This window comes from Theobroma cacao, chromosome 1 (assembly GCF_053813885.1).
Source record: "Theobroma cacao isolate CCN51 chromosome 1, ASM5381388v1, whole genome shotgun sequence".
Classification (NCBI taxonomy): Eukaryota; Viridiplantae; Streptophyta; class Magnoliopsida; order Malvales; family Malvaceae; genus Theobroma; species Theobroma cacao.
The window spans coordinates 19,248,084-19,261,577 of NC_142639.1; positions in this window are offsets into that span (position 1 = coordinate 19,248,084).

Consider the following 13,494-nt stretch of genomic DNA (forward strand, 5'->3'; position numbering starts at 1 on the left):
TGGCCTATTTATATCCCTCTTTTAAAGCCTTAGAGTTAAAAATCGAGAAATGTCGATTTTAAAAGCCTGTGTTCGTGCTACAATGCCAAACTCACTAACTTGTGTGGGGGTTCTTGGCTCTTCAAGCTGCCTAGTGCAAAATTGCAGTAGTCTAGCTACTTTTAATGTGATTTTGACCATGTTCCAATTCAAGGATAAACATGAAAGTTGTAGCCCTTCCTCTTAGATTTCCAATAGTCAAAGAATCACGTTTATTGGACTTCTGTAGCTCGAGTTATGTCTGAAATACCACAACATGTTCAGTGAAGTCTACACGTGACCAACTTGTACACCTCCTTGCAACTTAGCCCCTTCTCTTTTGAGGACCTTTTAAACATAGGAACTAAACCAGCCATAGCTAAAATAGGCATTTTTACCATACAAATGAACTGAAATAACATGAAGTAAACTAGCTCAATCACGTATTAATTAATTAAAGAAAAACGAAGAAAACTATTTAAAATTTTGCCTAAACTCAAGGACTTAATCATTTTATCACTCAAAATATGGCAAGATAACTCTATATAATAGAGTTATCACACCCTAACTTAATATTTTGCTATTCTTCAAGCAAAACCTTAAAACAAAATAAAGAAACATAAAAGATGAAAACTTTTAACTACAAATCAGTTGCATGAAATCAATGTTCACCTTTAATTTCCCCATAAGTCAATCTTATTTCCTCAACTCAAAGAAAATCATAAATATTATTCAAGTTCACATTTTAACTCAATTGCAAGCACATTTTAAAATGGATTCCCATGTGAGTGTACGTTGTCTCTTACAATGAATATCATGCCATTCGGATAGGTTTGTGCTCATGCAAAATTCAAATTAGTCAAAACTTTCATATATTTACTTTTCATATCTCTCCACTAATGTAGATTGACACTTAATCAAGGATCCTTAAGACATCATGAAGCTTGTAACGTATGGATAGGGTCAAGGTCAGATATAGGATATTATATGGCTCAAATCACCTTAAGCACATAATCATTCTAGGACCTATAATGAGCTTTATTCTTCACTTCTCCTAGTCACCCTTTTTCATCAAATTTTTCTTTGGTTCAACACTTCATTCTTTTTATTCTTTTTTTTTCCTTTTTTTTTTGCAATATCGTACCCCCAAACTTATTTTTTTTATTGGGTAGTGAGATGGATACAATTATGTTCTTGGACTTTTAATCACTTTTCATCTTTACTACTTTTTTTTCACTATCTAGCTCATTAAACTGCCTAAATTAACTTATGCACTTGGGAGTGAGGGATGCAAAAATTGGATCTTTTTATATAAGGGTCTAGGATAATAATTAAGTGTTTAAATAAAGAAAAGGTTACATTAGGCTTAAAGGGGTATTATAATGATAAATATAAAGTAAGGTGGCTTGAAAGGCCTAATCCGTCCAAGGATAGCATAAGTCATTTCCTTAACTAAGTATAGCCTAGGATTTCACTTCAAGAGTAACTTAAACAAATTCTAAAACTCAAGACATTATTCAAAAATTTACATTCACATAAATATTCTCTAAATGTACACAATAATTCAATGAAAGAGACATAGTGCTCAAATTGTGGAAAATCTCATCTTACAATGATGCTTAACATGAGAGCTCAACATAATACTCAAATAATATTCACATTTACTAAGAGAAACAGAGAACAAGATAAGTAATTTTCATTATTGGATAGGTGAATCAAAGAAATTGACGCAACTCACTCTAGCTCAAAATCTTAAAATATGCAAAAAATTAAATGATGAACAACTTAACTAAACTTAAAGTCTAAAAACATAAAAGCAAAAAGAAGAAAATAAAGCTTAAAAACTAAAAGGTCCCCCAAAACTTAGAATCAATATTGTCCTCAATGTTAAAAAGTAAAGAAAAAAAGTCAAGCATACTCCCTTGGGTAGTAGAGATTTTCTAATCTTTCTTTTCATCCTCATTATATCCGAAGTTGTTGGAAAGATCTAAGTAAGAAGAAGAACAAAAACAAATTAATGGGAAAATCTAAAAAAAAATTAACCTCAAATAGAAAGAGTAAAAGTTTCAAAAACTTTGGTTGCCTCTCAAAAAGTGCTCTTTTAGAGTCACTACAGTGACAATGACACTCCATTATGCATTTCTTCATCCACAACATACAGCTTAAGGCTTATTCAATCAACCATAAGTGCTCCAATGACCTCATTCTCTATCTCTATTATCCCACATGGATAGATCTTGATCATTTTAAAAAGACCCAACCATCTTGTCTTACGTTTCCATGGAAAAAGTTCAAAGCTAGAATTACTGAGTAACACTTACTGTCCAGCATGAAAATCAAGACGACTGGGAGGTGGTGGATGATGATCCTCTAGAAACTGCTTGTTTTTTATCTATGAAGGTGGTTGCTTTAACTCAAAGGTTAGTGCTTGATCACATATAGGTGGAGAAATAGGCTCACCCTTGCCCTCATCAACCACGTCCATTCTAAAGCATCTATCTGAAGAGGCTGAAAGTTTAATTTCATTGAAAATATTGAACTCAACTACCTTCTCTCCAACTCTGAATGTTATTTGCCTTCTTTCACCTCAATGATTGCACTAGTAATGGCTAAGAATGGGCTTCCCAAGATTAGAGGAATCTCAACATCCTCTTCCATTTCATGAACAATAAAATCCACATGAATATACAACTTCACAATTTTCACTAATACATCCTCAATAATTCTAAAAAAGCACCTAATCAAGCTATCTGCTAATTGCAAATTCATTGTAGTAGGCTTGATTTCATTAAGTCCAAGACTTTTAGCAATAGACAAAGGTATGATAGATACACTAGCACCTAAATTACACAAAGATTTAATTAATTGAACTTTACTAATGGCACAAGGGATCGAAAAGCTCGCTGGGTCTTTAAGCTTCGGTGGTAGCTTGTTTTAGATTATGGCACTACATTCCTCAATGAGTGCTACAGTTTGATATTCTCCCAACTTCCTCTTCTTAGTTAAGATGCCTTTCAAAAACTTAACATAAGTAGGCATGCTCTCCAAGGCTTCAACAAAAGGAATGTTAATATAGAGTTTCTTGAACATTTTTAGAAATTTTTTAGATTAAGCATCCAACTTTTACTTCTAGAAATGCTGAGCAAATAGAGAAAGAAGTTGTGTTACCTTTACATCCTTTTCTTGCATCTACTTCTTTGAACCATTAACCACTACCTCTTTCTCCACTATTTTTTGGCTCTCAACTGGCTTTTTACTATCATCCAATACTATCCCACTCCTAAGAGTAATGGCTTTCACATGATCTTTTACTTCTCTTTTAGGGTTTGGCTCTATGTGGCTAGGCAAAGTTCCTTGAGGCATAGCATTGATAGAGCTAGCTAACTGGCCAACTTAAGCTTTCAAAATTTTTATTGAAGCAAAATGATTATGGATGAGGGAATCAGGTTTAGCTATGTATTGAAACAACTCTTCCATGGAGGATTTCTTCTTTTACATGGAAGGTCTCACCTGAGGTTGAAAACCCAGAAGAGTTTAGTCATGGAGAGAATGAAGATCCTTAATTGCCACCCCATGAAAAATTTAGGTAATTCCTCCACTCGGGATTGTAAGTGTCATTTTGCTACCAATTTCCCACAAACTAAACTAACTTCATACTCACAGGACAATGCTCTATTAAGTGCTTGTCTCCATAATAATCACATATGACAAAAGGGCCATGAATAGAATGAACACTAACAGTCTCGTAGTTCTTGGTAAAGGTACCTACCTGAGTAGTTAAGGCATTACTTGCATCCAATTCAAGAACTCCATCCACCTTCCTAGGTAATAACCTCTCAGAGTGCCATTGATAATTGTTAGATGCCATTTCTTCTAAAAAGTCATAGGTGCCATCAATAGATTTAGCCATCAAAGCACCACCAGCTATGGCATCAATAGTAGTTCGAATGAGATTCAAAACCTATTATAAAATGTTTGCACTTGTAGCCACTTGGGTAGACCATGGTGTGGGAATCTTTGAAGCAAGTCCTTATACCTCTCCCAAGCTTCGTATAAAGATTCAAAGTGAGATGATGTGAAGGATGTAATATTGTTCCTCAACTTTACCGTTTTTGCTAGAGGAAAAAATTTAGCCAAGAACTTTTGCTCAAAATCATCCCATGTTGCAATAAAGCTTGTGGGAACAGAATCCAACCAGACTTTGGCTTTATCTCGCAGTGAGAAAGGGAAAAACCTCAACCAAATAGCATCTTCAGTGACCCCGTTGTTCTTGAAAGTACCATAAATCTCCAAAAGTTAGAAATGAGAGTATTCATATCATTATTTGGGAGGCCTCTAAATTAAACAGACATTCAGATCATTTGAATGGTGGTCGACTTAATTTCAAAATTGTTCGCTTGAATTGCCGACCTTCGAATGCTTGAATGAAGTCCTTGGACGAACAAAACAACATAATCCCTCAATGATCGATTATCAATTACATGTTTTTGAATTTGCTACTCACCTTGATTCTCAGCCATTATATCTGCTTGATTGGGGTATTGAGAGTTTTGTTTAAGTAATCTTGAAAAAGTCAGGACAATTTCCAGATCACAAAGGACAATTTCCAAGCTCTTTACTCTTCTCATACACTAGCCAAAAAGTTCTTGAAAATAAAGAAAACAAAGCTTTCATTAAGACTAGTTTGCTTGGTATTAATATTAGAAAAAATAAAAAAGCAATTCTTCGACAACGGCGCCAAAAACTTGTTGTTGGTTTTACACGCAAGCAAGCACACGTGTCACACAATTAAAATAGTAGTAAGTAAGATATTGTCTCCATGGGGAATTGTATCTAAAATCTTGCTAATTACTAAATTTGGCACCCTAATCTTATCCAAGTAAATCTAATTTGAAAATTAATTAAAAATGAAATTAAAGCAACAAGGCTAAACTAAGGAATTAAAGTTGCAAATTGCTAAAGGATCAACGAAGTAAAGCCTAAGATTGTGGAATTACTTTACCTTTCATTTCAATTTAATCTCCCCCTTTACACTTATATCAATGGATTGGTTGTTAGGCTAGAGTCCAAATTTATCTAAAAGTCTCTATTGAGATATTGTAAACATACTTATCATAATTAATTTTTCATATGTCTATGTAAATTAATTAAGGTAGTCTCACTAAGATTATGCTCTAAATTTGGTTGCATATGGTATTTAGGTATATTTCTATCCTAAATACTAATAAAGTCACCTAATCTCTATGTGAAATGAACACATGTTATTAAACCCATGGTCTATTCTAAACTCCCTTTGTCAAGTTACATTTAGAAACTCAAATCAATCTAATTGTTGATCAAGCAATTAGAGGAAATAAGCTTAAATTTGAAATAACCAATAAAATACCATTAATAATAAGTAAAAAAGAGTTAAAATATATGAACTACATGAAGAGATGAACCATAATTCTAGAAAAAGATATTTAACTCATCATATTTACAACAGAGTTCAATATTCTCAAAAAATAAATCATTTTTATGATAAAAAGTAGGGTGAGATAAACAAAACTAGTGTGAGAAGTGAGTTGTTGTAGCTTTTAAAATCCAATCTTCCTTGATTTCTCCCCTTTCCATTTTTGTAGAAAGCTTCCTTTTTTCTCTTAAAAAGTTCTCTACCTCCAGCCCTTTGAACCCAGTCAAAATGGCCTATTTATCCCTCTTTTAAAGCCTTGTAGTAAAAAATCAGGAAATGCAGATTTTAAAAACCCTGTGTTGGTGCTACAATGCCAAACTTACTAACTTGTGTGGGGGTTCTTGGCCCTTCAAGCTACCTAGTGTAAAACTGCTACAGTTTGGCTAATTCTAATGTGATTTTGACCATGTTCCTATCCGAACTGGCTGAAGTGATAAACATGAAAGTTGTATCCCTTCCTCTTTGCTTTCCAATAGTTTGAGAGTCATGTTTATTAGTCTTCTATAGCTCAAGTTATGTCTAAAATATCATAGCATGTTTAATGAAGTTTGCATTTGGCTAACTTGTACAATTCCTTGCCACTTGACCCCTTCACTTTTGAGGACCCTTAAAACATAGGAACTAAATCAACCATAGCTAAAAATATGAATTTTTACCATACAAATGAACTAAAATAACTCAAAGTAAGATAGCTCAATCATGCATTAATTAATTAAAGAAAAACAAAGAAAACTACTTAAAATTTTTGCCTAAACTAAAAGACTTAGCCATTTTATCACTTAAAATATTGCAAGATAACTTTATATAATAAAGTTATCACTACATGCCATGTACAAAAACATGTTGTTACATGCAATGCCATGTTCAATAGATTTGTTACACCCAAGTGTATTAGAGTTATTTCATGCAAGCATGACATGTAACAAATTTGGGCAGTGAGTTCTAATTTATAGATTTCATATGGTAAGATAGCGAGAGATAGATAGAGAAAGATGGTGATGGTGGTAAAATTGGAGAGAGCTAGATGGCAGAAAAGAGTTGGATGACGAGAGAGATAGATAGCATTTAATTTGTTTAGATGGCAAGAGATAGAAATCAAAGGCAAGATAAAATGTTGTTTGAAATGGTTTAAAGGGTTTTTCTATCATGTCATGGAAAAAGTTGATAAAAATAATTAACTTTCTATTGAATGCTATTTTTGACATAGGCTTATGAGATTGGCTATTTCTCACAAGTTGCTCTTAAATAATTCATGTTAATCTCTCGACAAAGTCTTCATCTATCATTTGTTAACAAAGATCACCACTACATGTAATTTCCCTGCTTGTTGGATGTATGCATGGATTCCTTCATGGGCCAAACTTTTTTATACTTCCTTAAAATACATGCAAAGGTTAAGCTTGCTTATAATGCACTGATCCATCCATTCCAAATCCTCTTCTAGTATGTCATCGTCAAAAATCAATCATTTCTTTCCTATTTTCCCAATTAGTTCCTGGTTAATATTGTCCACTGCCTGGTCCCTTCTAACTCCTTAATTAGGAAGTTGATCTGGTAGTCTAGCAGGTCTAATGCCATACCCTAAAGATAGGACTCTCATATTATCACTTTGCTACCACAGAGGTAACTCAAGCAGCACCTCCTTGTAGGTTCTAAAATCCTTTTCACTTCTATGCTCCAACCTTCTCATTTGACTCATCTTTGCCACCTTTTCCTTATTTGGAATTTGTGAACCCACCCAAAGCTTACCACTTTTAGTCTGATTCTCTTAACCATCAATCATTCTCCTGTTTGCTTCTTTTATTGCTTTCACCATTCTTCCTCTTTCCTATACCAAATGAAAGAAAAGGTTGTGTTTCTACTAATGTTTTCCTTACATAGCATTTGGATATAGAATCCTACACATTCCCATGAAGACAGAAGACATCCTTCAACACTCTTCAAGGTACCCTCATACTTAGGTTATTAACAAAAGCAATAATGAGCTTTGCTTTCCAATTCTTCCATGACACTAATCGTCTCTCCCATTGACTCCGATTATAGTACCTTTCTAGTCATTGGACTGTTAAGCAATCAAAGCAACAAACATGCCCTCAAGGCGGGTTGTTAGACCTTCATCCTCTCTTATGCTTATCTTGGATAAAGATGGTTGATTTTTCCTTACTATAATAATGAGGAGCTCTCAACTTTCTTTCAATGACTCAATGTGGTTGTGTCTAGTATATTATGTTTCTAGTTGTATCAATCTTATTTTCTAATTCAATAAATTCTTTTTTTCTTCACCAAAAGAACCAAGAAGATGAGTAACCAATGCATTTATAACCAATTTAAAAAGCAAACAAATTATTCACATATATAGATGGAAAGCTAGTTAATGGGTTCAAAACTTTGTAATCCATTGTAGCCCAACTAACCATGTCTTATGAAGGCCTCAATCTTTAGGCCTAATCTATTAGCCATCTTTAGTATCTATGAATAGATTATTATAAAAATAATTTGGTGAACGTGCTTAATTAGGAAAAAATGGAAAGGAAAATGTATTCATTCTTGATGGGTATTGTCAATTGTACTTGTAAAAACTTAATTAGCATCACCTTTTGAATAAATAAAATATTAATTAAACAATATAATAAATAACCATTTTTCTTTTTTTTTAATATTTTAGTGCTATTTCATTTCTTGTCTTTATTTAAACAAAACTACATAGGATGAACTATTTTTCTTTTCTTCCCCATAATTTTTAGGCAATAACAAAACATGGAAATCGATCTCCCTTTCGAGATGGTAATAGTTATCCAATTTTAGGGTACCCAAAGTTACCTAACTCAATTATAAAAGGTTTGAACACCCTATTGTAACAACCTATAACCTAATAAGCTACTCAGCAACGACCTTAAAGGTGATGGAAAGGTCAAATGAGATGATTTGGAATATTTAGGGATGGAAAGAATATTTTATAATACATTTGAAATGATATTTTATGGTTTGAGGCCAAATTTTGGCCATAAATGTTATATGTATGGTTAGCATAAGTAGGGGAGAAGTAATGTGTGTATAGGGCATATGGTAATGCATGCACATTGAGAAAGCTTGATTAAGTATAATAATATTTTATATTATTATATTGTAATTTATGAAAACAAATTCACATCTTAGTGAGAATAAATGAATATAAATGAGACATATTTGCATGTGTGAAAGGTGGCCATGCAAAATTAACTGGCTAGGAAGTAAATATAAAGAAAGAAGGGAAAAGAGAAAGAGATGTTGCATGAAAAACAATTAGCACATGTCAAGGCCGAATAAGAGAGAATTAGGTGAATTAGTGATATGCGATGTGATACGAAAGAAAAGTGGTCATGATTACAAGGTTTTTATTTTAAAATAAATAATAATAATCATATAAAAAAATTAAGTGGAATGCACATTAAATGTAAGTGAAATGCAAGGAAATGCATGTGAGATGCAAATTAGAGAGTGAAATGAAAGGAAAGGTAATGATTGCATGGCATGGCATTGGATTAAAAAAAAAGAAAATAGAATAAAGAAAATTAGAGTTTGTGGGGGAAATTTTGGGTAATCAGCCCATGCAATGAGCAGAACGTATAAAAGGAAACTTCAAGGTTCATTCCTTGTAGTGTCAACTCACTTTGGGAGGAAAATGAAAGGGAATTGAGCATTTGGAAACTTCCACTCAAAAGGAGAGAAAGAGTAGAGAGAAAAGAGAAAAGCAAGCTTGGCTTGATTTGGGAGATTTTGAAAGACCCTTGAGCTTTCTCTCCTCCTCCTTGTTCATGTTCTTGAGATTTTACCTTTAATAAAGCTCCAAACATTCAAGGAAACCAAGAAGAGCTAAGGATTGAGGAGGTTTTCTTGAAAACTTGAGTTGCTAGCAAGGAAGTTAGGTAACCCATGAGCCCTAAAGGATTTTTGAAGAAAAATTTCAAAGTTTGAGTGATGTAGAGGTAAGATAAGAATTTAACTTCTACATAGAATTTTTTTGGTGTGATTTGTGGTTAAGAATAATGTTTGATTTGAGGTTTTGTTTGAGTGGTTGAAGGAAACTGTGCATGTAACTAAGAATTGATGAAATTGGTGGAGAAATGAAATTAGTGAAGTGAAAATCCCATCAAGCCAAGGTGAGTGGGGCGTGCCTAATTGAATATATTATTCCCATATTTTTATATACATAATAATATTTTATATTATTATATTGTAATTTATGGAAATAAATTCACATCTTAGTGAGAATAAATGAATATAAATGAGACATATTTGCATGTGTGAAAGGTGGCCATGCAAAATTAACTGGCTAGGAAGTAAATATAAAGGAATAAGGGAAAAGAGAAAGAGATGTTGCATGAAAAACAATTAGTACATGTCAAGGCCGAATAGGAGAGAATTAGGTGACTTAGTGATATGCGATGTGATACGAAAGAAAAGTGGTCATGATTACAAGGTTTTTATTTTAAAATAAATAATAATAATCATATAAAAAAATTAAGTGGAATGCACATTAAATGTAAGTGAAATGCAAGGAAATGCATGTGAGATGAAAATTAGAGAGTGAAACGAAAGGGAAGGTAATGATTGCATGGTATGGCATTGGATTAAAAAAAAGAAAATAGAATAAAGAAAATTAGAGTTTGTGGGGGAAATTTTGGGCAATCAGCCCATGCTATGAGGAGAAAGTATAAAAGGAAACTTCAAGGTTCATTCCTTGTAGTGTCAGCTCACTTTGGGAGGAAAATGAAAGGGAATTGAGCATTTGGAAACTTCCACTCAAGAGGAGAGAAAGAGTAGAGAGAAAAGAGAAAAGCAAGCTTGGCTTGATTTGAGAGATTTTGAAAGACCCTTGAGCTTTCTCTCTTCCTTCTTGTCCATGTTCTTGAGATTTTACCTTTAATAAAGCTCCAAACATTCAAGGAAACCAAGAAGAGCTAAGGATTGAGGAGGTTTTCTTGAAAATTTGAGTTGCTAGCAAGGAAGTTAGGTAACCCATGAGCCCTAAAGGATATTTGAAGAAAAATTTCAAAGTTTGAGTGACGTAGAGGTAAGATAAGAATTTAACTTTTACATAGAATCTTTTTGGTCTGATTTGTGGTTAAGAATAATGTTTGATTTGAGGTTTTGTTTGAGTGGTTGAAGGAAACTGTGCATGTAACTAAGAATTGATGAAATTGGTGGAGAAATGAAATTAGTGAAGTGAAAATCCCACCAAGCCAAGGTGAGTGGGGCGTGCCTAATTGAATATATTATTCCCATATTTTTATATACATATATTTGCCTTGATGCTTGGCATGCATTTATGGAAATTTGTTAGGAATGATATGATGAACCTTTGTGGTGGTGATAAAGGTTTTGAAATGATTTTCTATACTATATGTATACTATTATAGTAAAGAGTTTTCAAAATGGGAAACAACCCCTTGTTGTCAAGATTTTGACTCAAAAGAATGCCATGCAAAGTGTTGTGGTTGTTGTGCATTGATTAGTGCTTGAATAGGACCCTTGAAAGGTCATGTATACATATAGATGATATAATTTATGTAGGTATGCAGTTGAGATTATGGAACCATGGTTATGAAAGAGATAAGTTATGTGCACACATGCTTTTGAGGTCATGATGATGGTACATCACGTTTTTTTTTTAAATTGATTTATTATGCACATGTTTGATGTGGTACGAGGTGTCATACATTGGTTAGTAAGATTGCTTATGTTGGACTATTGGTTGATTAGATTACAGCCAATTATAAGGTTGATGATTACGTGGTCAGGGCATGGATATTGATTACGATTATGTGGCGCGGGCATCAATATTGATAATGATTATGTGGCGCTGCCACTAGTGTTGATTTTGATTACATGCAAGGCCATCAATATTGACTATGATTATATGACACGACCACTAGTGCTGATTATGATCATGTAGCGAGGCCACCAACAGTGATGATGATTATGTGGCGCTGCCACTAGCATTAATGATGGGTGCATGGCAAGGCCACCATTATAGATTGTAATTACATGGCACGACCATTAGTGTTGCTTAAAACTACACTGCACAGCCAAATATGGTTGATTATTATACCATGAGAAAGCTATGGGAACTTGCGATTTATTTGTTTAAAGTTTGATATAGTGATGCTTGTGATGTTTGGTGTTAATATGCTTTGGGATGAATACTAAGCTATGCATTTAAATGATATTTTTATTTGCATGGCAGTGTCTTTTTAAATTATGGTTAAACATCACTTTCATTATTTTGATTTTTATTAATCAAATATTCCTCCATTCCACTTGTTTCCCATCTTTGCCTTGCTCACTATGCCCACTATCATTGAGTTCGTGAGACTCACCCCACCATTCTATTTTACAAAGAGTGATCAGTAGTGTGCAACCTTAGTGAAGTTCAGCGTCCACCACTTGATAGGTAATGGCATCTCATAAAAAATTCCCTCCGTGTCGCTCCACTGCTAAAGGTCTTGAAAGAGTCAAAGTTCCCTAAGTTTTTTAACTAAATGAGAAAGAAAGAATGGATTGTAGACGAAGGTAGAGCCTATTGGTGCACTTTGATTATTTTAATGTATATTACTATACAACTTTGAAACTTATATGGTTGGTAAATTAGGTGGCTTGGCTCAATATATTTACGAAATTATGATATGTAACATGATTAAATGAGTTGGCTGATAAGTTATAAAGAGGATTGTAAGTTAGGCTTGTTTAGGTTTTGTGAGCTTGCCTGTAGAGCCTAGACACTAGTTACAGCTCTAAGATTTCACTATTTGACTCAAGTTTGGATAAGATATGTGTATCAGCTCTTGGATATTTTATGTTGAACCTGATTTCTTTTATCCAAGAAGTATTAGGTACCCACCCTAAACCCATTTAAATATATAGATTATAAATATTATATTTAATAAATATTACCAAAAGTTTGCAAAAAGAGGGAATCTATTAGCTTTATTCTTGTTTTGACATGAAAAAATTGATTGAACTTAATGAGCTTTAAAATTGAAAGATATTTTTTAGTATGAAGAAAATCCTTAAAAATCTTCAAAGCTGAACTCAATAGAAAAATATATTGGAATGCTTTAATTGCTTGAACATATTTTGAATATAGATGATCATGCTCTTAATTTTCTAAAAAGTCTTTTGTTTTCAAAATTAAATGTGTCAACCCAAGTATCAACTTTTCAAAAGAAATGACTTGATTCTTAAATGAAAAAGAACCAAAATATATTTCTTTGATTACAAGAAGAGTCGATTCTAGAATAGGAGTCAGTTCTCAGGCTAAGATCAACAATGAAGAATTGATTTCGAGAAAAGAAAAAGTCAATTCTAGGAAGACAGGAGCTACAAACCTTGTGAAAAAACAACACCTAAGAAACAAAGAATTGATTTCAGAGACGCAGAAGGCAGCAAGAGAAAAACAAGGAAGAAAGAATTGATTTTACTTGAAGCAAAAAAAATACAACTCAAAAACTTGGTGACCGAGAAAGGTGATAACTCTATAATATAGAGTTATTTGAGCTTAATTTTGACAATAATTTGGCTTAGTTTTTGTAGTAATGCATAGAAATGAGTAGGTTTTATTTAATTATTTTAGATTAGTTATTTTAGGTAAGTCAATCTAATCATGGTTAATTTATGCATAATTTGGTGTTAATGAGGATAAGATAGGTTGTTATTAATTTAATTGTGCTTTTGCAGGTGTTTGATGAATGAAGAATTTTAATGGAAGAAGGAGAGCAATTTCAAGGTGTAGACTTCTAATGCACATATTTTGGTATTTTGGCCATAACTTTCCCTACAGAGTTCCAAATGAAGTGATTCTTATACCATTGGAAAGATAAGATAAGCATATACAACTTTCATGATTACCACTTTACCCAGTTCAGCTTGTAGGATGGTCAAAAATCTTGTTGAATTTGACATACTGTAGCAGTCCTAGAGCAATTACGATTTCTGTTAATTAATTTGGCAAAACTGCGACTTACATAGTTTGATGAGGAAATTGT